Source organism: Bombus vancouverensis, chromosome 14 (assembly GCF_051014615.1).
Source record: "Bombus vancouverensis nearcticus chromosome 14, iyBomVanc1_principal, whole genome shotgun sequence".
NCBI classification, from domain to species: Eukaryota; Metazoa; Arthropoda; class Insecta; order Hymenoptera; family Apidae; genus Bombus; species Bombus vancouverensis.
The window spans coordinates 6,040,974-6,066,444 of NC_134924.1; the positions used below are offsets into that span (position 1 = coordinate 6,040,974).

Genomic DNA, 25,471 nt, shown 5'->3' on the forward strand with positions numbered 1-25,471 from the left:
AAGTATGTCCTAGATTCGTTAAGAATATTTCAAGTCAAATTCCACGCGGAAAATTGAAACAAACTCACCGTAACAATTTATCAAATGGAATTGTTTCGCAACTTTGCTACCCTCGTTCGTTAACGACTACTATTTCTCCGATTTATTCACCGTTTCCGCCAGCGTCCATCTCCAGGCAACGTTTCACACCACGTAACGTAACGATGCGAGGATCAAGCGATACGAATCCACGGACACGGTTCTATCACAATAGGAAGCGGTCGTCGAGTGATACTTCCGACAAGGCAATCCACTGAAATAGATGAAGATACTCGTCGCAGCGCGCGTCACTCCTCGCCGTACGCACGTGCGAAAAGCGATCTCTCCTCTTCCTGATCGTCTCCACCGACTCTATTGCAACCACTATTATCGCGTAATCTCTTCTTCGCGAGCCTAACACCGAGCGTCATTTACCGATAAACGAAAGATTCTTTTACCTACATACTCCTGAAATTCCTCATTTGCCAATTATTAAAATCTTAATGTCAAATTTCCAACGTTACAAATCTCTCATACTTGCAGCGTAGATGGAAACACGGCCAACACCTTCAAACCTAAATTATCGAAGCTATCCATTTTGATCGAGAAAATACCAAACGATTTAAACCTCGTCAATATCCATTAAAAAAAAAAAAAAAACAACATCGATAAGTTTCGATAATGGAAGGTCTTCTCCAGTCGCTAATCCGGCAGTTTCGATCTCGATAATTTTACGATACAAAGGCGCCTATAGCTTCGATTATCGGATGCTTTGTTTCCCATACGAAGCTTGGATTCCGTGATCGAAGTAAATTCGTGGAACGTTCGATGCAACGACCAAGTTGCATTACGTAGCTCGTTCATTCACTGGTTTCATTCAGCGGGGTGTTTCACTGGCCGAGCCACAGCGTCCACGTTGAATGAAAACGCGTGGAATTGATCTGGTTGATTTATTCGCTCGGTGGGAAGTCTGGTATTAGAAATACTCGGTGAATTGTTCTTGTGATGTTTCGCCTGCAAGATTTATAGTAGCCATCCTGCCTCTACGTTTCTCTGATTATCAATAACGGAAAAAGACGAGCATAAGTATCAAGAGTAGATGAAATTGATCGACTATAGACGTTTTCTTGTCGTTACAGCAACGTATGAAATTAATCTGTTTTAATAAATACCGGCGCGAGCAAGTCAGATATCGCAGGATTTATGGAGTTGTCATTAAGGCAAGGGACGAACGGGAATCGGCGAGTTTGTTTTTGTCGAACGAACGAGCAGATACAGCCAAGTGCAAGGAATCGAATCGGTTTGTTTGTGTTTTCTCGTTCGCCGTGGCTCGCAAGATTTATGGAATCGGCGCTGTCAAACGAAATTTAAGATACCGGGGAATTTATGACGATGATGCTTTAAATATCTCTGGCCACAGATAATTTTGGAAAACTTGGTTACAAAGGATCGACTCGCTTTCGTTTATCACGTGCAAGTTTGCTTAGAGAAAAGATCAACAACAGAATTCTCGTTACGCTGTGCTTTTTTTTACGAGGCTCTTGGGCGAAAGAGGTTTTTGCGTTCGAAACACAGGAAACGACGCTCATTGGTTTCGAGTACAGAAGTGTTTTCGACTGCGGTACATGTGTCTTGAGGAAAAAGTTCGACAGCCAACCGGCAGCCGCGCTCTCCCTCTTTTTCCACGGACTCCGTGTTTTCGGTAACTTCACGGAATCAAAAAATGTAAACTCTAGCGAGAAATTACGTCCGCTTCTTGTTGACAGTTTTTTCTTCCTAGTCGAGAGCGATGCTCGACGTTTGTTTTCCTCGTTGCAACATATTTTATCGTTGGAACTAGCAGCTCTAAAATATCAAGTAAAAATAAGCTTAATTGAATTAATTGAAAGGAGGAAGTAAGACATTATCTATACGTAGACTTTACGGATAATTATTCAAATTATCAAGAATGTTGTAAATCTGTGAAATTTCTAGGAAAATTTATGAATTGGTCATGTTGACACTCTGATAATTTTGGTGTTAACGAGACGCGAGAGCTTTCTATACGACAAAACCGTCTCGACACTTTTTTTTCAGTAAACACGGGGCGACACTGTTTTCTGTTAAATTAACAGATTTGCAGCTTTGAAGATAGCTTCGTTTGATCTACTCTTTAGCGTGGCGTTCGCGAGATTACTGAGAAGTAGGTTACGACATTTTTCTTCAAACGATTTATGTTCCACCACTTTGTATCTCGAACCAAAAGCAATTCCACAGAATCGATAAATATGGAACTCGATCCGGTTTCACCGAGTATCAACGTGTAACAAGATTTTTTACGTATTCCCGGGTTTAGAACGTTTTTAAGAACACCGGCAAAAAGATTGTCGATTAAAAATTCGAAAAAAAAAAAAAATTGTACAATCTCGATGCTGATTCGATCTCAGAAAGCAGAGCATCGGTCAATTATATCGGCTGTTTTCGTACGATTGTTCTAAACACGTGCGCTCGAACGTCCCCAAGGAACCTGACTCACGAAACCCTCTCATATCGCATTCCAAAGGAAAACAAGTCGAATTCAGAAGCCCGACACCCTTGCCTCTTCAAAGCTTCCCACAGTCCTTAATCTCCCTCGCTTACTCGATAAATTACGTACAATATTGTACAAAAGTCTTAGACCATCCGTGATACTAGTCTCGTAATAGCGACTAGAGATACTGTTAGGGAATATTTCACGAATTAGACATTTCTATTCGGTTTGTACGAAATTACTCCAAAAAGATATTCCGCTCAATTTGCTTAAAATAACAGAACCGAATACCTTTCTGTCTATGAGCTTGTCCCAAAAGTTTCTTTCGTTCCATAAATGAAATAATAGACGCACAACATATTTTATTTTATACTGTTTGATGGATTTACGTATCATCCATTTTGTAGCAATAGAATAAAATGGATCAAACGTAATTCGATGAAACAATATAAAACAAAAAGCGTTGTGCATCTACTACTTCCTTACAAAACGAAAGGAACTTTTCGGACAACCTAATGCGCGTAAAAGTAAAAAATTTAGAAAATTCCAATTCGTCGGTTGGACTAAAACTATCACGCGACATCGTGTCGTATATTCCTTTCACAGGATTTCAGGATTTTATAGAAAAAGGACTGTTCGTTCAAATAGCCTGTCGAATTTCATCGCTTTTTTTTCACTAGAGCGAAAGGCAATTGCTTTTAATCGACGATCGGAAACGAGCATCGTCGATTGTGCGTGGCGTTCGCTAATTTCCGCCGTCGAACGATATAATATCTACCGGGCGACAATTAAAAGCGAAACCACCCTGTTCGCGCGTGAACAGCCACGGAAACGAACTTATCACGTGATATAAGTGGGAGTGCGTTAAATTACGTTCGGCCGAGAAATTATACGACCGAGTGGACTGCTAACTAACGCAGGCCTCGGAACAGGCCATTCACACCGAGACAGCCGTTCCTTCTCTCCTATGTAGATCGTACCGTTTTAAAAGCCTGCCCGCGGCTTTTTCAGCGACACGATCAACCGAATCGATCGCCACTCGTTTCAAAGCCTCGATCCGGCCTGTGACACATACAGACACACCGTCTGCAAGACAGTCTATCTTCTCCTTCTCCTCTCTGGCTCTCTTTCGAGCTTCCTTCTTTTTCTTCTTCTTCTATCTAGCATCGCTTCACCGCGACGTTTTAAGGTCGAGTCAAAGTCTAGCTTCTGTAACTTAGTCGTTCGAACCAGATCGATTCCATTAACAGTCGACTAGCGAAGGTTCGATCGATCGTCACGAACGTCGAACGGTTGATTTTCGAGTAATACGAAGAATTATCGTTGTAATGTTTCACCAGATACGCGGCAATTATTCAGGGACACCCTAGACGTCGAATCGACGAAGAAAGTTAATGTATTAGGTTGTCCGGGAAGTGTCTTTCTTTGGCAAACGGGTTTTTTAACAATGCACCTTCGTACAAACGTGAAATCAAGCCTGTGAAATGTGATTATCTCAACAGAACAAAATGGATCGTACGTAATTCGACGTGTGAGGGTTAAGGGCGCCAAGGAATTATAATGGCCAAGGATCATAATGATGGGAGAATGGAAAAAGATTCGTGTCACCGTGGTAGAATTATTTTTCTCGATTATCGCGTTATCGCCAGGCCAGTCGAGTCGCTCCGTTTCACGATAACGCTGTATCTTAATACGTCTCGAGTACGTAATTATTCATGCCGCTCTTAAATAATAAGATTACGTATCGAGACGCCGCCGCGCCGCTCTATCGCGAGACGACGCTTCTGGAGGATAGCAGGGTATGGATCGACTGTTTGTACACGCTCGATTTTATACCAGTTACAGTTGTCGATACGTTTATAGTATGTTGCGCGGTGTACCTTTGATCCGGCTAACTGCCGTGCCAGAAAAACGAAACGTAAACTACAGCATAACGCGCGACAATATTTACAAATACTCAAATACATGTAAACATACATGTATTTGCAGATACGCAAATACATGTAAACATACATGTAAAAATACATTTCATAGGTCAAACAAAAAAGATGTTGTCAATTTGTTGAAATTATATCGTATCGTCATGGGAAACGAGCGCGTGTGCCAAATTTCAGATTTCCAGTTGGTCGGGAAGTGGGTGAAATTTCGCTTAGAGAATTCAACCCCGTTGAATCTAACCCCAACCTAACCCCGTCAGACAGACAGATAGAAAACTAAGCCAGAAAAAAAAAGGAGAACACTCGTAGGAACGAAACGCATTTCGTATAAACAACTTACAGTGAAAAGCAGTCTCGCTGTCACAAGCCACGTGGTTTACGCCGGAATACGCCGCAAGCACGTGTTACTTTGCCGCTGGTACCTAGACTGCTCGGTCTCGCTCACGATCTTCAACCCTTTCCAGTCTTTTACCCCGATCTATGTCCAACTACCCGATGCTTCCATCAAACACCAAGTTTCCCGCCTTTTTTTCTACGCACTTTCGAGTGAAATCCTCTGCTTCGCCTCTGCCAAATTCGATCCGATTGGATCCGGTAGCGCGACCGTACGACGAAGGATTCTGCCGTTGTTCCTCGCGGCTCACTGTTTTCCCCCGTTAATCAATCCCGCGGCGACGAAAATAAATTCGTATATCAACCGTGACACAATTACCCGGCATTCTGCCGGAGGGAAGCACGATGATTTACGAGCCACGGACCGCAGACGGTCAATGACAGTGCATGTGCGCGGCCACGGCAGACAGCGAATCGTCTTAATTAGGCGCGATTAAGCGAGACACGCGTTTCCCTCCCGCTGTATCGTGTACACGGCTGCCTTGCTTCGTATTCCTGCGTGTCTGTCCCCGTGCCAGACGACCGATGGATGGACCGAAGCGCGACAGAAACGATGGAGCCTCGTTGCACCGCGCGACTTGTCCGCCTGCTGACCATCGTAACACTGAGCTCTCTTTCCGAGCGACGAGCATAGGGCTTCGAGCAACGACAGCCTCACCGTCCCGCGCTGCCACCGAACTACCGCCGTCTTGCTCGCTCGTAAACGCTTAACACGCCCGTCTTCTCTCTTACTCTATGCCGGTATTTCTGCCCCACGTGTGTACGCACGTGGCCGCGCGCACACCAGCCAATGCTCCGTCAAGTCGATCGTCGTGAATCCTTCGGAACGCCATCAACTCCACGAGGACTCTTCCGGGACGCTGGGACAGGAACGCTGTTCCAGGGAGAGGACGTTTTGAACAAGGTGACTCGAGAGGTACTCTACCGAGACGTATTCGCCCGCGTGGTTACGGCAGATCGATCGTGGGTGCAACGCTGGTTTCGTGGTACACGGGGCTTATTATCGTAACATTTGTGGGTTGAATTCTTTATTGCGTCACTTTCAGCGGGCGGGAGATCAGGGTGTTTGGTATAGGTTGTGCTAGGTTTTACGGGCTAACTGTTTAGAACTACCACATCGGTCAAATTGACTGCTTTTACAATTTTATTTTAAAATTCCTACTTAATTAATTCCTAATATAATGAATTTCATTTTGTTTTTTATACATTCGAACTGAAAATAATTTTGTATCGAGGCTACTTATACCAATACCAGTCAAAGTGGTACTTGTCAAAGTTTAAAAGGGTCCTGCAATCTGTTTATCGAACCTCAATTAACCAGTTTCCTCGTTTTGCACAACTTTCCACACGTTTTTACAATTTTCACTGCGTATCATTCGATACGACGATATCGGTTATCAGGAAAATTCCCGGTCGATCGCTAGATCGCTAGATACTAACGCTAGAAATACCACACCAGTCAAAATGATTGGTTCTACGATTTTATAAATGTGTCAACCATCGTTTAGGGATCATGGTCCCAGATGGATTAATAATACCAAAAATAATGAATTATTAAAATTAATTAAATAACAATTAATAATACCAAACATAACATGGAATTGCTTCTGTAAGAAAGTAATAAATCAATAAATATACAAATATTCTATTATTACGTATTTTTTAAAGGCCAGTCATTTTCACTGGTTTTTGGTAGAAATAGCTTCGTGTTGACTATCGCTGATTCTAGCGTTAAGTTGTTTTGGGTTGCCAGATGCGTGAATTTTGTTTATGGTCGCGTGGTCTTGAATTTCCACCGTTTGCAAATATTTATCGCAGGTTGTGATAGACTTTCGAGTAGCTTCAGATATTCCCTCGTCTCGCAAAACCGTGGAATATCGAGCGATCTGTTGTGCGCGAGATGTTCTGCCATTACGTGTAAGCTTTAGGATAAGTTTAAATATTCTGCCGTCTCGGAGTTACAAGCATTGTCTCGTACGTCAAAGCTGAAACAACGCGCGAGGACTCTTGTGAACAATTTGCTAGACAAAGAAACACGATGTCAGGTATCTTCTCGGTTTCGTCGAGGGATCTGACCCGTTTAATCCGAATATATCTTCGTTTCAGAAGATCGACGCCTCTTTCGAAACAAAGAAAACCTTTCTTCTGGATTTACGAAAGTCTTAATCGCGTTTCACCCTGCTTGCTTCGATAAGCAAAACGATTTTGATTTTTCGAGAGAAACTTTCTCAAAATTACGCGCATTATTCTCTCGTTTTCAATAGTAGAAATTGTTCGATGTATCGAGACAAACTTGAGGAAGATAACGATTCTTTCGTTTCCAACAAAGGAAAATGCATGATTGCAGATGATAAATTACTTTAAAAAGAGTTTGAAATACTTTACTCGTCTCTAGTTATCGTATGTCACACTTTGAATGCGCATCTCAAATATGAAACCAGGCATAATCGCGTGAAATTGCTTGAAAGTGTGCGACACAAATTTCCATGATACATCGTCTTCGAGTTTAACAAAACCGATACCCAAAACTTGCCACAATCATAAAAATATTCTTAACACTTTAAATATGCTCGATCTTGAACAACGTAAAAGCAGACTTTGGTCTTTTCTTCTTCTTTTCTTAAAATCCTCAGTCGGCCGAACGACTGTCTAGAAATTCTTGAACTTCTTAAATTATACGCATTCCCCGGATGGCGGCAACTGTTTCGCATCGAACTGGCTCAGGTAACTCCGATTGTATCAATAGACTTTGCCCAACCTCGAGCGAGACTGTACCTCGGACGAAATTTAAAAAATCGTCAGATAAATCGTTAGTCCACGTTCCTTTTTACTTCGGTTCGTGCATCCGACACCGAAAGACCTACACCCGTTAAACGAATAAAAAGAAATAATAATAAATGATGCAAAGAACGTGGCTTAGAAATTTCGAAGATCTCGAGAACGTTTGGATGTTTCGCTTTAGTCGTAGAAAAGCATCGAGTTCCGGGGGAAGCAACCCCCACTCGAGAAAGATATCGGCACAAACGGTGCAAAGTTTGAGGACACAGAACGTAATTTCCCGTGCAAGCTATCATTACACAAGAACTCGCTTTTTCGTGGAAACTTCGAAGCGAGCGGCGGGAGAATCGTCGGTATCTGAAAGTTTGTCGACAGTTTCGCCGGGGAATCGATAGTCGAGCGTGCAAAGTCGAATCGAAAGGTTCCGAGAAACCCCTGCGAGCTCGTGGCTATTCCTCGAACGAATATACGTTTCATTAAAGCGACTGGCCGCCCCCTTTTTTCGCAAACTTTCAATTACTCCGATGATTAAGAGCTTCGAACGCGAAATTATCAGCTATCGCAACTCTCGTGCGATCGAACACGCGTGAAAAGCTTCCTCAGACTAATAGCTTCATTTCTAACCGTGAGACACGAACGTTCATAATTTTCGCGGCTCATGAAATTTTCATTCGCCGCGAATAGCATCGATTCGCTTAATTACTCGATACAGCACGTTTCATTACTCGACTGTCGCTGTGTAGATCGCATAATATGATAAATTATTGACGTTATATACCCGAGAGGACGATCGCGAAGTAACTGGTTTTATTTCGCCAATTAGCATTATCCTGATTAACCTTCTTCAGATAGGATGGCTATTTAAGCCATTTTAATTATGAGAATTTAATTAATCGTCTAATTCAGAACTGGAGGAAAAATTGTATTATTTTAAGAAATATGAAACGACGATTCGAAGTTATCGTGTGAGAAAAATAAAAATCTGATGAAAATCGTAAAAACTTTTGCGAGAATATTACATATTGCGTTGACAACTAAGTGATTGCGGATTTTGTCATTAATAATCACTTAGTTGCCAACTCAATAATATTCATCTCGTAATGGAAAATAAAACGAAGCAAATCTTATTAACAGCTGGTAAATCGAGAATATAATATCAAAGGTCGATCGTGCAATACTGTTATTTTATTCGGCTCAGCCTGTAATCGTTTAATAAAGACCGTACAGCTTCGTTTTCGCAAATCATTCGACAAGCCATTACGATTCTCGTGCGCTCGACGATGCACGCGAATAAGTGGATACCTGTTCATTAATTATTTGTACCTCACAAAGGAGGTTCGAGATCGCAACAGTTTTCATTCGTTTCAGCCGCCAGACTCTACGCGATCGTGTAATTGCGATTACATCAAAGCTTGTCGAACGGTGAAGAGCCTCGTTTCTGCGTATCACTCAGCGATTCGTCGAAGCTCGGCTGTGACTACTTTTATTAATTGTTCGGATAAACGTTATATTCGAAGATAAACAACTTCATTCTCGCGAATCACGCCATAATTTATTTCGTACGTTTTACCGTACTCGATGATTAAACGTGTTCATCGTCCGCTTATACAACGTGTCAAGAAATGTTTTGATACTTTCTACAAAAGTAAACCCTTTCGGATGTGTCACGTTCCTTGTGGAAAGCATTTTGAAATGTTGTTAACACCAGTTTGAAAGAAGTCTGAAGACGCAGGCGAAAGTTACAAAATATTTGTCGCGAGCTGTTCGCCATAGGATTAGAATCGCCAGTCTTCCGAGTCTCTTAGCTTCCGAGGAAAAGTCATCAGTTTCTCGAGGCCCGTCGCAGAATCGGCCGTGTTTGGCGTGCGCCGAAGAATTCCTTGAAACGTTAAAAGTCATTCTGTTGGTGAAATATCGCGCGCGTTTATCAAACATCGAGCAACAAGAACGACATTGGCGCATCAAAATTCGCTGGCAAGGTCAACCAGAGGTTCAGCGCTGTTCGTTTTTATCCATTTCCTGCGTCATCGAGCCTCGCGGAGATCGATAAGAAGCTTTGAAATGGAGAATCAATGGTTGGTCGCTGCTTGCATCGATCGAAACCTGCGAGTACATTTAACAAGTATCGAGGGAGAACGGGACGACGCGATGCGGCCAATGAATCATCCGCTCGATATGCGCGCGAAAAGGCGGAGGATTGTCGTGCGAGACGTCGGAGAGAAGAGATTCCTTCTTGGCGAATTTTTGCGCGAGAACTTTGATCCGTCTGGTATCCCGACGTTTCCACCCCACAAGGATTAAAAATATTCGGTGAAACCGCGCGTGAAACTCGAATCGCGCGGCGTGGCCCGACCGCGGTGATTATGCGACGCGGACGCACGACAACCGCTCACAATGGGTCGACGCATCGTGACAGGACAAATCTAAATGCAAATCGATAAATACTCGCATAATCTCGAAAGGCGGCGAGACGTTATGGATGCAGCAACGAGTTCTGCAGACAGACGTCGCAACACGTGCAATCGAGTTTCAAGGAGAACAAGAGAGGAAAGGGAATCGCCGGGCGAAAGATCGGCCAGAGTTTATTTATAAGAGACATTTGTTTAACCATTAACAGACGATTGATCAGCGTTACGGCGAGCAATTACGTTAACAACGATAGCAACATTGTCGTGAAACGTGCCAAGCTTTTGGAACGAAGAGCAGAGTTGGTCGGTTTGGGTTCTGAGAGATTCGATCATATTAGGTTTCGTTTTATAGGGAAATAATGGACGCACTATGTTTTAATTTAATGACAATTTAAACGACAGAAAGGTCATTGTCGGTAAAAGACAGTCGTCTGATCGCATTTATCAGGTTGTCCGAAAAGTTTCTTCCGTTTCGTAAGGTGATAATAGATGGACAAGAATTTCTGATCCATTTCGCTCTGTTTCTATCGTTACGTTCGTGCATAATTCAATAAACTAATATAAACAAAATACAATGTGCGTCTATTATTTCCTTATAAAACGAAAGGAACATTTCGAACAACCTAATATGTTCCGTAAAAAATAATTAAAATGTCTCATCGATAAATAATCTGGATCGAATATAAAAAATTAAGCATTGGAATTAGATATATGAATACGATAAGAGAAAGATGTTTGCGAAGATGAGAGACGTAGAAGTTAAGTCACAATTAAAAGATAAAGGTTGAATCGAATTGACAAAGACCGTGTCCATCTAACTATCGATTGTTTCGAAATCGATTTGACACAGAGCGTGAAGGAGAAGCTGTCTGAAATGAAATTCCATTAACGACGGTAACTCGACGAACGTTCGTCGACTGACTGATGGTCAACCTGCTGGCTGATATGTATGCGCACCTGTGCCCTTTTACTTATGCGTGTTGCGCTCTCCGCGTTAAACGCCTCGCGACGAAACAGACACGCGATTTCCGACCGACGCGCGACGTCTCAACGTCAGGATGCCGTAAAAACGGATTTTCACCACGGGGACGGATTTTTTCGTTGCTACGTCGGATGCTTGTTTTCCTTACTCCTTTTCTCCTGCCATTTCCTCCCTTTTACACGGTCTATTTTTGACCAAATATTCGTATAGTCGATTCGGAATTTCTCAAAGTGTTGTTCGTTGATTTTTCACTGAACGTTCGTCCGATGGTTCTGTGATAGAACTTTGACAAAATTCCATTAGAAAGAGGGAGAAAAGAAAAAGATGGCATACAGAAACATGGTTTAATTTTCAAATTAAAAACAATTTTACTTCTCGCTCGCGAGCCTTGTATTTTGAGCTTCCTGTTTGCGATGAAATTTCTCGTTAAAAAAGAGATTACAAGCGTCGATGGATTTTCGTGTATACGCGGTAGCCCTCTTCTCGATTTCGTTTCTTACCGATAAAAAGGAAAGCAAGTGAATAATTCACGCGTTATTAATGTCGTCAAGATATCCATGATTGGAGTGTAAAGGGTAAACCGTCGGTGTTTCAGCAATAAACGGATCATAAAGCGAGCTGTTGTGAAAACATGCGCGTGAATGGCTCTAGTCAGAATAATCGAAACGTTTGTTTAAGCCATAACAATGAAACAAACGCAAACGCGATTACTTCTCCCTTTTGTGCCCTCGCCAAACCTTCTACAGTCTCGTTTCGCATTCGGTGTTCGCCCTTAAATTTCACCCCCAAGTACTCGTAGCTGCCACTTAAACCACTCTGTTACACCCTTGCCGAATCTTTCTGCTCTAAACGTGGCATTCATACTTGGTGCTTAGAGAGAATGGCGTAATTATCTGCAGACGCGTGTTATCGATCCGCGAACGAGGTTTATCTTTCACCTAAAACAGCCAAGCGTCAGAGACTTTTGAAACAAGCGGCACAACCGTTCTTCCACTATTCCTCAACATTCGAAATATCCTCACGTCCAACTGTGACGAAAAATCTTGACATCGCGTGATACGGTTCACGCGGCACTGACTTTCGATTTCTCGCGGAAAGAAAAAATAAACGAATGGCGGTTGTCAGCGGCGATAAAACATTTGGCACGTTCGAGAACGCCGGTAGGATTGGCGAGCGAATGCCACGTGGCTGGCAGCTGCAAAACTGTTGCTCGTGCTCAAGTTAATTGCTTCCAAATCGTCCCGAAAAAAGAATCCTATGCAGAATAAACAGAAAAATTCGTGGAACCCTCGGTGCCCACCTTTAATTCGAGAGAAAGTAGCGCGTAAACCTCGAGGCTTTGGTATTTCGTCGGGACATGTCGCTGAAAGATCGTGAAATATTATTAAAAATTGCAAATGGAGGAAAGCTTGCAGCAAGCGAGTAAAGATTATGTCGTAAATAAGCAGAGAGAAGTTGGTACGATTTTTAATTTGATTCGGTATCGCTCGAGACAAGAAGAAGCACGTAATAAGAGAGTTATATATAACGACGATCGCCGGTAGTTATGGTATAATACATAACAGTGTTTCGTTTATCGCAACAACACGTGTGGCGATTATATCAATTTCGCGACTGCTCTAATGGATTCGTTTCTACGTACGTACCCGCTATGTATCTGATGATATTAAGTCGTCGGAAAAGTTTCTTTCGTTTTGTAAGAAAATAATGGATTCACAACATTTTCCGTTTTGTATTATTTTATCAAGTTGCATTTTGTTCTATCGAAATAAAGATCACAACGTTCGACGGATTAGGTTTCATTTTTGTATAAAGATGCGTCGTTGTAAAAGACGTGTCTGTAGAAGAAATACACTTTTCGGACAATCTGATATTTTCTTCGAAAAAAAAAAAGAAAAAGACGATTAATTAAAATCCCCATCGTATCTAATCCATCGCCTCTTCGCGAATACCTCGTACCGCTTATTTTAAGAAGCATACCGCGCCTCGAAATTATCGAGGAACGTGCGAAAGAAAAATAACCCGAGCAACGAGCTTCCACGAAAATGTATACAAGCCACTCGATCGCGATTCGAAGACGCTTTGGAAAAATTTCTGTGCAAGATGGCTTCGTCTGACGGAATAATTGGAATGTTCCGAGGAAAGCTTGGTTGCGCGTTCCATTCATAGGCTCTCAGGGCTTCTGTTTTCAATATTTCCTGCTTAACGATGGGATGTAGCGCGAGTATCGACAGAACGTGACAAGGAGTACGAAAACTGACGGAAAAATAACGCTCTCGAGTTTCCACTCGTTTGGCGAATAATCCTGAATAATCAGCGTACACACAGAGAGAAAAAGAACAAGTGGCGCGGGTTATTACGAGTTAACCTTTAGCCAAAGCTCGAAGTAGTCGATTAATCTTACTAGCAACGGTTTCTTATTTACCGGGTGTCGCCTTTTCTATTTTAATCCCGTAAGCAGAGTGGGTCGGTGTGGCTCGATCCATAGATAAGGATTAACCGCGCGTGCCACACGCGGATTAAAGGTAATTGATCAAGATGATCGATGCTGTACGCGTATACCACCGTCCTTTCTCTTGCTCCGTTCAAGAAAAACGTTCCTCTCCTTTTCGGCGCGGATGACGACTGATTTACTGGTTCAACGAAATCACTCGCTCGCCTGGTTAAATATATCCCTGGAAAGAAAATAAAGAGCGGCTCGGGGCCACAAGGTGAGAGAATCCGTGGACCACGTTCGAGGAATCGAATCGCGCTTTTTCGGTCCACCGAGGGTTTACTCGGGTTCACCGAAGCTCGTTCTTTCGAGCGTAGCCTTCTCTCGCGTTCAAGATCATTCGACGTTTCCTTGGAATTTCACAGACTCTCAAAGCTGCTCGATATTCGTCACAAGTTCTTTGCAGCTCGCGTTGCAAACGATCGTGCTGTATCCTATTTTCTTATTGCTGCGAGACCGGGCTTCGTATCAGGGATCGTAATCAGCCAGAGATTTCTACGATCCTCGTGGATATCGCGCTTCTTCCATCTACGCGTTTCAGCGATCGTAAATTTTCTCCAATTGGATCTTGTTATCCGGTGTTCTCTCGCGATGGACATCGAGATCGAGGCTCGATCAAAGATGAAAACGATAAATGTCGGTCAAAGGGGATCCTGGTTGTTCACGGCGGAACGAAGGCGCGTAGATACGAGTTGGAACGTCCCAAAGATAATATTTGTCGTAATAACATCTCTCGACTTGTACGCGTTTGAAGAAGCTCGACGAGCCTCTTGGAGAACCGCCCTTCCGGAACGCTTTCAACGCTTGCAACACGCGGCTCGAGCCGGTGTTTGATTTGATTTTCTGTCTCGAGACGAACGTTGACGAGGGTCCTATCGCGGCAGCTGAATTACACGAGACCCGTTGCCCCATTTTCTTCGTCGCCGTGTCGAAAACGGAAGTCTCGGCAAGAGCCTCGGACCAAGCAATCCTTCGCTTCGCTCCATCCGATTCCCAGACCGCGAGGTCTCAAGTAGCATGGTGAAACTAGCGTGTTCAGGATGGAACGCAACGTATGAGAGACGTGAAGAGCAGCTTGCGACATTTCTGTGCTTTCTCCCGTGACTAGCGGCAATTCGATTCACGGTCCTCGAATAGGGAAATTAACCTCTCAGCTTGGCGGAAGTTCGTGTCATTCGCTGATTATCGTGCGCGGTCGTTTCACGTATCGTCGTCTGTTTGGGGAAATTCTTCCAAGGAGAAAGTTGGGATGTTGAAAGACGACGAGAAAACCAAACTTACAGGGTTGGTTTCCAACATTTGAAATTTGAAAAAAAAAACGAGACGAGAATATTCCACTTGGAGATTCCTCAGAAGGAAAAGGAAATCCTACAAAGTCATCCGATCGCGAATATTTGTCTTCGTTAAAATCGGACAAACTATTCGGAGAAAGATCGCTGATTTCGCAGAGTTGTGACTTTCTGGCTCTTTTATACCAATGGTATGATATCGTTTAGCAAGGAAATTCTTCGAAATAAAATGTAGAAACGGCAGGATCGAAATTCAGCGAATTAATTTTTCTCGCTAACTCTTAAACGCGTGCGAAAAATAGCTGGTTGATTTCCTTACAGTACGTTCGAAGGATATTTCGATCGCTGCCCAGAAGATTCGTATCGTCGTCGAGTCAATTGCCTCCGAAAGAACAAACTTATCGCGCTATCGTACTCGAATATCTATTCACCAAGCGTGCGAGCTGTTCATTTCACGGTGGAACGAAGAAGACAAGAGAGAAACAGCTGTATCGCCGGGCGCATTTTTTAATCGTCTTCGCAAGAGAGGAACCCATCGAAAGAACGGGCCAGAAGGGTGAAAGCCCTTCCCTTTCCCCGTGTTTTTAATATCCATGCCGCGTGTAGTCGTTTTCCGTGCACGTGACGACACCGAAACGATGGCTGGCCTGGGTGCAACGCGTGTTCCATGAATATTAATTACTTTTCCGTCGCTCGATTCTTCGGAAACTCGTCCACCATCGAAATCTTGTTCCTCCAGGCAGAACGTAATTTACGTAATAATCTTTCGAGATAATGGGACACGCGTGATTCGAATACGCTATCTTTTTAGCCTAACTCCTTGCCAACGAATGACGTATTGGTCCTCGTAACGTCTCACCGGTCATTTTTCTGAACGACGTGTTGATACGTCGAAAGTTCGCCGGTTATTTTCGTATAGCAACCACTCGGAATGATAACCGATCGATTCTAATAATTTAAAAAATACGGTAGAACGTAGATTTAACCGACGATCTTTATGCATTTTCATATTTTTATGAACGTAAGTTAAACAAAAATTCGTGAAATATTGTTGCTACGAGCATTTTATCTCCGGATATTTTGTCTTCAAATATTTTTGTGTATTTGCGCACGTCACGTGCATTTTCCAGGCTTTTACACTCTTGAATTTTTCATAAACGTACGAATACGATCCACGGTCTAGCGTGGATGTTACAAACGTTATCTTTTTAAATTCAATTGGAAACTTACGATCGTTTACCCGTGTTATCTTTTTACGAGCGATACAGGCGCTCATGGAAGTAAATCATTCGCTTTTCTTTCGTTTTTTCTCTTTTTGCGAAACTCGACAGATGCAGGCACTGTTGCTTAGAATACACAAGGCTGGAGATAAATTCAAATCAATTCACTTTTACTTGGGAAGGGAAAAAAAACTTCATTAACAAACACGCATAGTAATAATAGCTGGCAATCAATTCTCAAGTAGCGACTGCGTGTTTACACTCGTTACGCTGTCTCAGGCAGCACGCTATCGCTCTCGTTGCGAATGGGTTAACGCGCTTACATAAACGACCAAGCTTACATAAATAACCGGGGGAGAGTTTTCGACGGACGAATTTATTTCCAGATCGACGTCCCCGCTGACATTTACCGTTCTAACGATATTTCACCCGTTCACGTGCATTTATCCTATACGCAAAGTTCATCAACATTTTCTAAGTTTCCAGCGTGTCCATGTTCCGTGAGATCGAAAGGAGAAAAAGAAATTCAAGATTAGAATTGATAAAGTATATGATAGGAGTTTTAGCGTCTTCGTGTTATTCAACTGTTGCTAGCAAGGCTATTAGTGTTTCTAAGATAGAATATTGTTACGTGGCTGTTAAGACCAACGGTATATACGGACAGTTACACGCGTGAACGGAAACGCCTGAATGGAAAATATATGGGTGTTAATTGGTCGTCCAAGTGAATTCACTATCGCTTATGTAGCTACGTATGTCGTTGGGTTCAGCGGAGAGAAAGTAGGATACAATGGGTCTTTGTCCTTTTACGTTTAGTTTATTATAAAATATCGCACGAAATAGGTTACATGATAATTAGATGCGGTTCAAGTCGATAAGATTTTGGGTCGCGTGCCTTTCGTACGACTTAAAGTGCGAATGATTGGACGATAGCGCGCCAACAATACAGCGCAATGCATTTTTCGTGAAGCCAACATGATACGTTTGATAAGGGTCCGATTGCTATATCTTAGACATAATATGTTTTCTTCCACGTGCTGTTCATTTCTGCTATTCAGAGAGTTTCACTTCTCACTAGCTGTCTTTGATACGCTTACAATGCAAGACCAGTTGTTAGTCAAGTTGCATGTTTGTTGACTCTTAATTTATCGCTTATTTATCAACGACCTGATTGCACTGTGTCGGTTGAAAGTTGATCGTGCTTCTTATCCTCGCACGAGTCCTAATACGCTGTATACTGCTAATCGTTCGCAAACTCGCCATACACGAGAGTCAAAAGTTTCTCCAGTGAAACTGTAGTTACTGGAAGGAGATTTCAGTTATCGGACGACTAAGTAAACTGCTGCGTGGATTCTGAACTCTTTTAGAATAATTTTTTTTTAATAATTAAGAGAGTCGTGAAACTGAAAATACGAATCCTGAGGAGCGGGCAAATGGAACTGTACCGTGACATCGAGGCTGCTGATCGGGTTCTTAAATGGTTGTCGCAAGATAAGAATCCTCCGTGACTGTCATGAGCCAAAACCGGAAACTCGAATCTTCCATTTACCTGGACGATCTCTTCGGATTCGAAGATGAAAGATCGTTCCTGTCATGGCAAGCGCAACGTCTTCCAGAAATAGAGCGATTCAAGAGCACCTTTTCCTAGAAAGAGAAGGAAGTAGGAAAATCTAACATGCCACTTTAGCGTGGAGGAAGAAAATCGTCCGCGATAAATAAGCACCGTTAAGAAAGCAGAAACGAAAACGAAACGTCTGCAGGCTTTAATCCTCGAGGGAACGCTACGTTCTGGACAAATTGATTCGTATTGTCATCTTCGAGGCTGTCCAGGAGTGTGCAGAGGGATCTGCATCCACAGACCACTTTGGCGCCGGCTAAAAGCGAGCCTGTCAACCAAACGAACGATCGTAGCCAGTGGAAAACTTGACGGTGGCGGCTTCAAAGGTTAGCCGCGTTCGATGAAACGCTTGTTCGCTCGCTCGTGAGCATAAGTTAGACTGTTTAGCGACACGATAATTCCAGCTTCTTTATTACGAGGCTGAAAGTAAACGCGTATTCTCTCGATAATCGCAGCCACCGCTACTAAATTTTATCCGGTTTGGATTTCAGATCAAACGACCAGAACATCAATGGTCCACTGGATTTCCTTTCTGAAATCCTTCGTGTTCGTTTGATCCTACAATGTTCGCTACTTCTACACGATTCCGACAGCTTCTTCTTGTAGCGAGTAATATTTTTGGTTACTCATTAATCGTCTACAACTGGAATTTTTTTCATTTCCTTACAGTTTCCAATAAACTAAGAGTTACCATTAGATAAACCGTTTCGTGTTAAGATAATAGCTGTCAGGATAATAGTTCCGAGTCACATTCGTCACGAGGGTTTGAGGCAAATAAACATGTTAGGCTGTTAAATCATGGACAAAAGATAAATATAACGATCTAGAGAAAGTGGAAAGTGTCAGAAAAACTATGGAACAACGTGTGTGTTCCAGGGCTAAATATGATACCCTATCTTAAAGCCAGAAAAAGGACCACTGCTGCATTCTCTAACGTACTTGAATAATTAGACGAAATTCTTAATTTAACTTGGAGTTTCCCGATCGTAGAACGAAATCAGCAGTCGCACCACACCTCGCGCAGAAGGTCGTGGACAATCTTGGCGGTCCGCTTCTTACCTTGACGCATGAAGATTTCTAAATCGTAAAGAAATCGTAAAAACGCCCCGCCACGCAGTCTGGCCTGGGCGTATGATTTTTATTTCACCGAACAGACGAGTTTAAGCGTCCCTGTGTGTCTCGAAACGATCGACGAAGGAAATACATAAAAGATCGAAGCTGTCAATATATTCCAGGCAATAACGAGGATATAGCCCTTTGTCCAAAGGAATCATCGATCAACCACCATGGGACAGAGACGAGTGGTAATGCTACTTTACGGCCTGTTTAAGAGCCGCGTTGAAACGCGCGCACCAGCCCTTGACCTTTGGTCAACTGTAATTTCGAACGCCGGTTTGACGACCCCCTCGTCAGCTCGCAGGAAAAAATCAGAGGCAGACAGCGAACGCGGTGACAGAATCTTAATCGTTTCTTAACGCATTCTATACCACGCTGTTTTCACGTCGCCGTTGAGCCAACAATGGTGTTGCACATTAGGACGACAAATTGTTGTTACGTATAGAAGATCGTCCTCTGTCTTGCTTTTATCTTTAACTGCGCTCCTTCTACTTACTACATCATTCTCTGTTGTTATTGTTTGAAAGTGAACCTTCATTAACACTAGAGCTACCACACCAGTCAAATTGACTGGGTTTACAATTTCATTTTAAAATTCCTACTTTATGTTATATTTTCTTCCGCGATGATGTAATGACTTTCACAACGATAACCAAAAGGATAATATAATGAATTTCTGGTTTCATGTGTTTGAATTGAAAATGATTTTGCATCGAAGCTACTTATACCAATACCAGTCAAAATGGTACTTGTCAAAGTGTAAAAGGGTTCTGCAATCTGTTTATCGAACCTCAATTAACCAGTTTCCTCGTTTTCTACAACTTGCCACACGTTTTTAAAATTTTCACTGCGTATCATTCGATACGACGATATCCAGATCGATTGCTAGATCGCTAGATGCTAACACTAGAAATACAACATCAATCAAAATGATTGGTTTTGCAATTTTATAATTGTGTCAACCATCGTTTAGGAATCATGGTCCCAGATGGATTAATAATACCAAAAATAATGAATTATTAAAATTAATTAAATAATAATTAATAATACCAAACATAACATGGAATTCCTTCTATAAGAAAGTAATAAATCAATAAATATAAAAATATTCTATCATCACATATTTTTTAAAGTCCAGTTATTTTGACTGCTTTTGATAAAAATAATTTCATGTTAACTAACAGCAGTTCTAGTGTTAAATCTCACAGCATCGAATAATAACGTTGATCCATCGAGTCTACAGAGATTCTTTATTTTCGTCTACTTGGTTTGATAATGGCGATCCTCCAATTGTATTAACGCGTTCATCATCCTACAATCGTTTGTATTAGACACCTACACCATGGAATTGGTCACATGGTATTGAATTTCTTGTTTACGTTCGGCAATTGTTTGTTTACATTTGGGAATTTCTGTTTACACCCGGAAGGTGCTATTTGGAAGTTGTCTGTTTACATTGAATGTTTGTTTATATTAGGGAATTCACTGTTTGCATTCCTCGTGCGTCAGAGGGTAGTGGATGAAACGCACGTACACATTTAATAGTAAAGTCTCGTCACTCGAATGACTCAGGGGAGTCGAATCGCCATGGACGATAGGTGGTTCGAATGAAATACGAAGAGGATGATAGCCGCGTGGCAAACGGGAACTTTTCAACGGTTCCACGGTTCAGGAAATGACCGATATCGTTCTCTTCCGTTCCCCACTGTACGTTCCTCATTATCGCCTCTCTTTTTCTTCGCACTTCCCTCTCGTGCAGTTTCCGCGACTCTGGTCCCACTCGTTAGCGAACGACGACCGCCGCTCTGACACACTTTTTCCCTTGATTACCGCGATGTCGATTGATTAGTCGACGCTAAGGTCTTCCTTTCTCCATTCTGCCCTCGCTCAACGCCCTCTCTTCTTCCTCCCGCCAACCACCTTCCGACTTCTCGCAGTGCCATTGTCGTAAAAGTTTTAATTAAATCCGGCCGGCGAAACCGTAGCCGATTTCACGATCGAGAATAAACTTTTCCTCCTGCGCTCGACGCGACCAGGCTAAACGACAACCGTTTCCAGCCGGAATTCACGGTTTCTACGACGCGGAAGAGGACCTCCAGGCCGCCGAATGCGATCTCTTTCGATAGGTCGGTTCTTCCCCGGAGCAGCCACTGCACTTTGCCCCAAAATTATGTCCACGTGGCTTTCCGAACGTTGCTGTGAAAATTGCTGCGCGCATCGAGCGAAGGAACGGGACGATATTCAGGACGAAGCGTATGCAACGTGCTCTCGCTAAGAGAAACTTTAAAGTCACATTACGACTGCGCGTCGTATCTTTCCTGAGAAGTTGACGAGCTTTCGCATTGTAGCATATTTATGCGAGTCAGACGTAGACACCACGTCATCACTCGTTGGCTAACTAGAATTACGAGCAGCGCTCGTAGTACTACGTTTATATAGCGAGTAACAACGAGTGATTACATACTACGGCGACAGTTTCCAAGGATCGAACGGAAAGCTTTCGACGACGATAGTAAAACTTGGTAAATTATCGGGTACTGGTATCATACGTAACCGTTGTGCTAGGAAAAATTTGCAACGACGACACAAGGTACGCGATACTCGGAACCTGAAGAATACGAGCGTGTTGGAGAATATACGAGCTGTACATGCTTAACAGTAGCGTGGCCAGGCAGGTACCCATTTCTGAGCTTCAGCCAGCAATTTCTTTTATTCTCTACCCACAAATTTTACATTAGACGTATTTTTGAACGTTTGCGCGTTGAACTCTGTACAGGAATTTTAATCGTCGCATTCACTTGTACATTTTAGTCAAACTCGAAGACGGTATCCCGCTGGAAGTAGCCATCCACGCGTTACTTAGCAATTAAGTTAGAAAAATTGACCGAATGTCCAGCTGGACAAATTGTAAAGTACAGATTAAATAATAAAAGAAAAACTTGTACATTTGTCGCAGCGTCGCAGTATTTCCATCGCCCAACAATGAAAACGACAAACGTATGGCAAATTTTTAACGCTTCTAATTTCAAAGGCAGTCTGTATATTTGCCTGTCTTCGTGGACAAGTATCGAAATTTTGGAACACTGCTAACTACAGCTATTTTACGATATATCTTCCTCGAAATACATCACACGTTTTTTCGTGTTCTCGATACCGTCCAGCTGGCAGACGTTTGACGAGTACGAGTTTCCGCTGTTCAGTTTTAAGAGCTGGCCAAAGATCGTTCGAGTGGGCAGGAACGAACGGAGAGAAAAAGACGAGTCGAGGGATTCGGAACGCAAAAAGAAGGGGATTTTTATAGCAAGAAGCCCGGAGAATGATCCACCGGCTCGATTGTGTTATTACACGTCATAAAGCTGAGAATATCCAGGCATCAGGAGCGGCGGAGATCCTCTCGCGACCACTTTTTTGTATCAGCGTGTATAATCTCAAGCGTGAAATGACCTATAAGAAAGAGTCTCGGGCAACACGAGTCCCCCGTCGTTGTGTGCGCACGGTCGTTTATTCGCACTTGAGAAACGAGTCGCCATTCTTCAGCGAGCGCCAAGTGAAATTTCTTCATTTATCCGGTCATTAAGCATAGGCACGCGCGATCGTTGATGTTATCGTACGTCAAGCAGACGCGTGGTTTATAATCGAATTGATCAACGAGCCTTTCGTTTCGTATTCATTCTTTACAGGATTATGTACTTCTTTACATCGTTTTCGATTTTTACGTTTTATCGTTTAATCGTACTCGTGTAGAACACGTAGTTAAGGCGTGAAATATTTCCCGAAATATCTCACATCTTGAATTATAGAAAGAAGACTGCGCATGACGTTGTGACAGGTTGTCTAACAGGTTGTAAGTTTGCCTCGACACTGTAACGTACGAATAGAGAAACCACGAGACACTATCTCTATCAGAAATTAATGAAATACATGAAATCTGGCAAGTCATCTTTCTGCTAGCTATTTATAATTGACCGTTAGCCATTCCCACTTGTAACACGGCCGCCTGCTACGAAATATTGGAACATCGCGCGCCATTTCCCTTCAGAGATCATCCATGCGAATGATCAAATTTTATTCCCAACTTTCTTACGAATTAACATCAACCTTTGTAATTACGATCGCGTATTTGACACGTTTGACAAGGCAAGAGGTTAATCGTGCCAATCAGAAGCCAAAGTGACCACAATTACGCGATAATAATGGGACGGATCAATTTCGCTTCCCGGTGACTCGATTATAATTCTAACGAACACGAACGATATATTCGTACTTAAACAGTGTTGATCTAACGACGATCTAATCGTCATAATGATGATCTAACAGAGATTCTTGTTACTTTGTCGGACATGGATCAGATCGAAAGACTTTAGTCGATCGATGGTACCGATCCCTCCCAAATTTTATTCTCTCGCTAAAGAAGATCTTGCACGAAACCGTCCTGAGGGGGCAGGCGAATAAGGCCGTGCGTCGACGTGAACGTTTCCATTAAGCTGAGTTTAGGGTCCGCTGCGTGACTTTGACGAGGATATCCGTGCCAGTCTTTTTCTTCGCCTCTACCTTTTTCGTAGCCGAGTTATTCGGCAACTCGCCTGGGAGGTCTATATTATCCAGGAATTCTTCTTTCCTTCTGCACCGTGTTCGTGTATTTTCTAGGGCCTGACGCTATCGTACGTGTATCGTACACAAACGTTCTCGTTGGCGTTTCGGTGTCTACCGATAACGACGAGCAGATCGTCAGGTAACCGCTTAGCTCGCTCAAAGGTCCCCCGGGGTTTCCATTCAATTTCACGCCTATCCACTTGTATCCAATTTACTCGGCAGAATATTCCGTCACGAAGAAACGCGTGACTTTGATAAGTGTGCACCGCGACGCGTCGCGTCCACGGATAGACGTGGAAACCTGTCTGTTGATTCAAGTAGATGCGTCGCGCGTTTCGTCCTCCACGTAGAGCCTTGGAATTCCACACTCGTTTAGAATTCAGAGTTCAACGACGGATCTACGCTTCACCGTTGCCGGCACTCTCCGTTCTACGTGAGAGACGTCGATTCAAGGTGGCACTGTGTCATCGAATATCTTCTACGTTCATTTGCATAAGAGGGAAATAGGATGGAAAGGCATTTGGGACGCTGAGTCGCGCGCGCTTATATTCGATCGTGTTAGAAACAGGTTAGATTCGCCGTGAAAAACGTGGTCCCAATCCTGCGCCGGTTCGCTGCACCGGCGAAATGGAAAACGTTCGTCGTACCGGCTAATCCGCTAATAATCCCGCGTAGTCGTCCAATAACTTGCGACAGGACACGCGAATTCCACTGGTCAAGCACGAACCGCCAGGAAAACAGGAGATTTGCGCGATATTACTCGGTCTGTCCTGATCCTAAGCACCGTGTATCGTCGCAAATCTTGCAATATTCATCGACTCATCCGCGGTATCTTTTCATTGTTAGCTGCAGATCAGTGTGATTCATGAAACGATGCGTGCTGCAAGACTGGCGCATCTGAAAATAGAATCTTTCGAATGGGTTCTAGTGGAAGTTACGATGTCGAGTTCTTGGTGAGTCACAGAAGGGCAGAAGAATCCCTGGGACTCCGTCTTTCACTCGCTTGCAGAAAACTACAAACTGGAAGTAGAATTCTTAACAACTGTTCCTCTAACCATCTTATCTTACCCATCCTGTAACGCGCCTGCTACAGTAACCGCGAGTCCAATAGCAGTTTATTTCACTTGAACCGTCAACATCGCTGATACTTGCAAGCTTCGTAACATTTAATCAACGCGAGAAAGCAATACGATAAAGCGTCATCGTTACAGATGCAACGCCGTATCCAACACTCTTTCTACACTGACGCATAGATAGGTGCGAAAGAAGCATAGCCAACCTTGGAAACGCACTTTTCCTTGCTTCGATTCTATCGTTACACCGCGATCCGACGAAATTCCGATAAATCTGCGCAAAAGCTACATCGTATTTGTCTGGCTGAACTCTGTCGATACGGAGAGTTGGATATATAGAGAAGTTGGTAAGAGTCAGCCAACAATTGGAAAGTGGTGCGCAGTGCGAAACAGCCGCGGCGAAACGCACCACGGTGAAATATACGAAGAAAATCGCGTTTGCCATTGGCGTACAGAGGATCGGAAGAGGCGAGGAGTACGCAGGCCGAGGTGCGCCATCCGGCTGTTAATATCGCGCGAGCTGGTGCCATTGTCGGCCTGCGAAACGGTAATTGGTTACAGCGATAATACGAGAAAAGAAGGCTCGTTCAACGTACTCGCTGAACGGCCATTATGCTAAAACGCTGACAATTAAGTCAGCGGCTCTCCGCTTTTGTTCCACGCTAGTGAAACTCGACGAGCGTTTTCCAAGAAGCCGCGTCGCTGACGCGCGTGCTATTGACAGGTGTCGACGGGTTGTTGGTTGCTTTCCAGCGTTCCACGCGGACCAACGACAATGGAGACACGTCCCTGATGCCGTTGTGTAGGATTCGATGTGTCGTAGGAGAGGACTGAGTGAAACCTGCCGGGTGTTTGAAGAGCGCACATGTTAATTTGCGTTTCGTAAGCCGTCACGAACGCATCTGAACAAACCGAGTTGGAAAAGATTGCCAGGGTATGGGCGTTGACTTCGACGTATAAAGGAATAATTAGCTACTCCCCATGCCGTGTACACGAAATGGTGTACGCTTATCGCGTGTGCGTGTTGGGTAAAACGAGGGGAT

General features: G+C 43.2%; 2 protein-coding genes across 2 annotated transcripts in view; one reads left to right on the plus strand and one right to left on the minus strand.

Moving 5' to 3' along the window:
- Nucleotides 1-5,471, minus strand: part of LOC117157506 (facilitated trehalose transporter Tret1-2 homolog) — a 46,909-nt gene extending 41,438 nt beyond the window's left edge. Inside the window, exon 1 of the mRNA XM_033335556.2 lies at nucleotides 4,805-5,471. The gene's annotated coding sequence lies outside the window, so the exon portion shown is untranslated. The remainder of the gene's footprint in view (nucleotides 1-4,804) is intronic.
- Nucleotides 1-25,471, plus strand: part of LOC117157507 (trans-2,3-enoyl-CoA reductase Sc2) — a 145,138-nt gene that overhangs the window by 42,291 nt on the left and 77,376 nt on the right. The gene's annotated exons all lie outside the window — the stretch shown is intronic.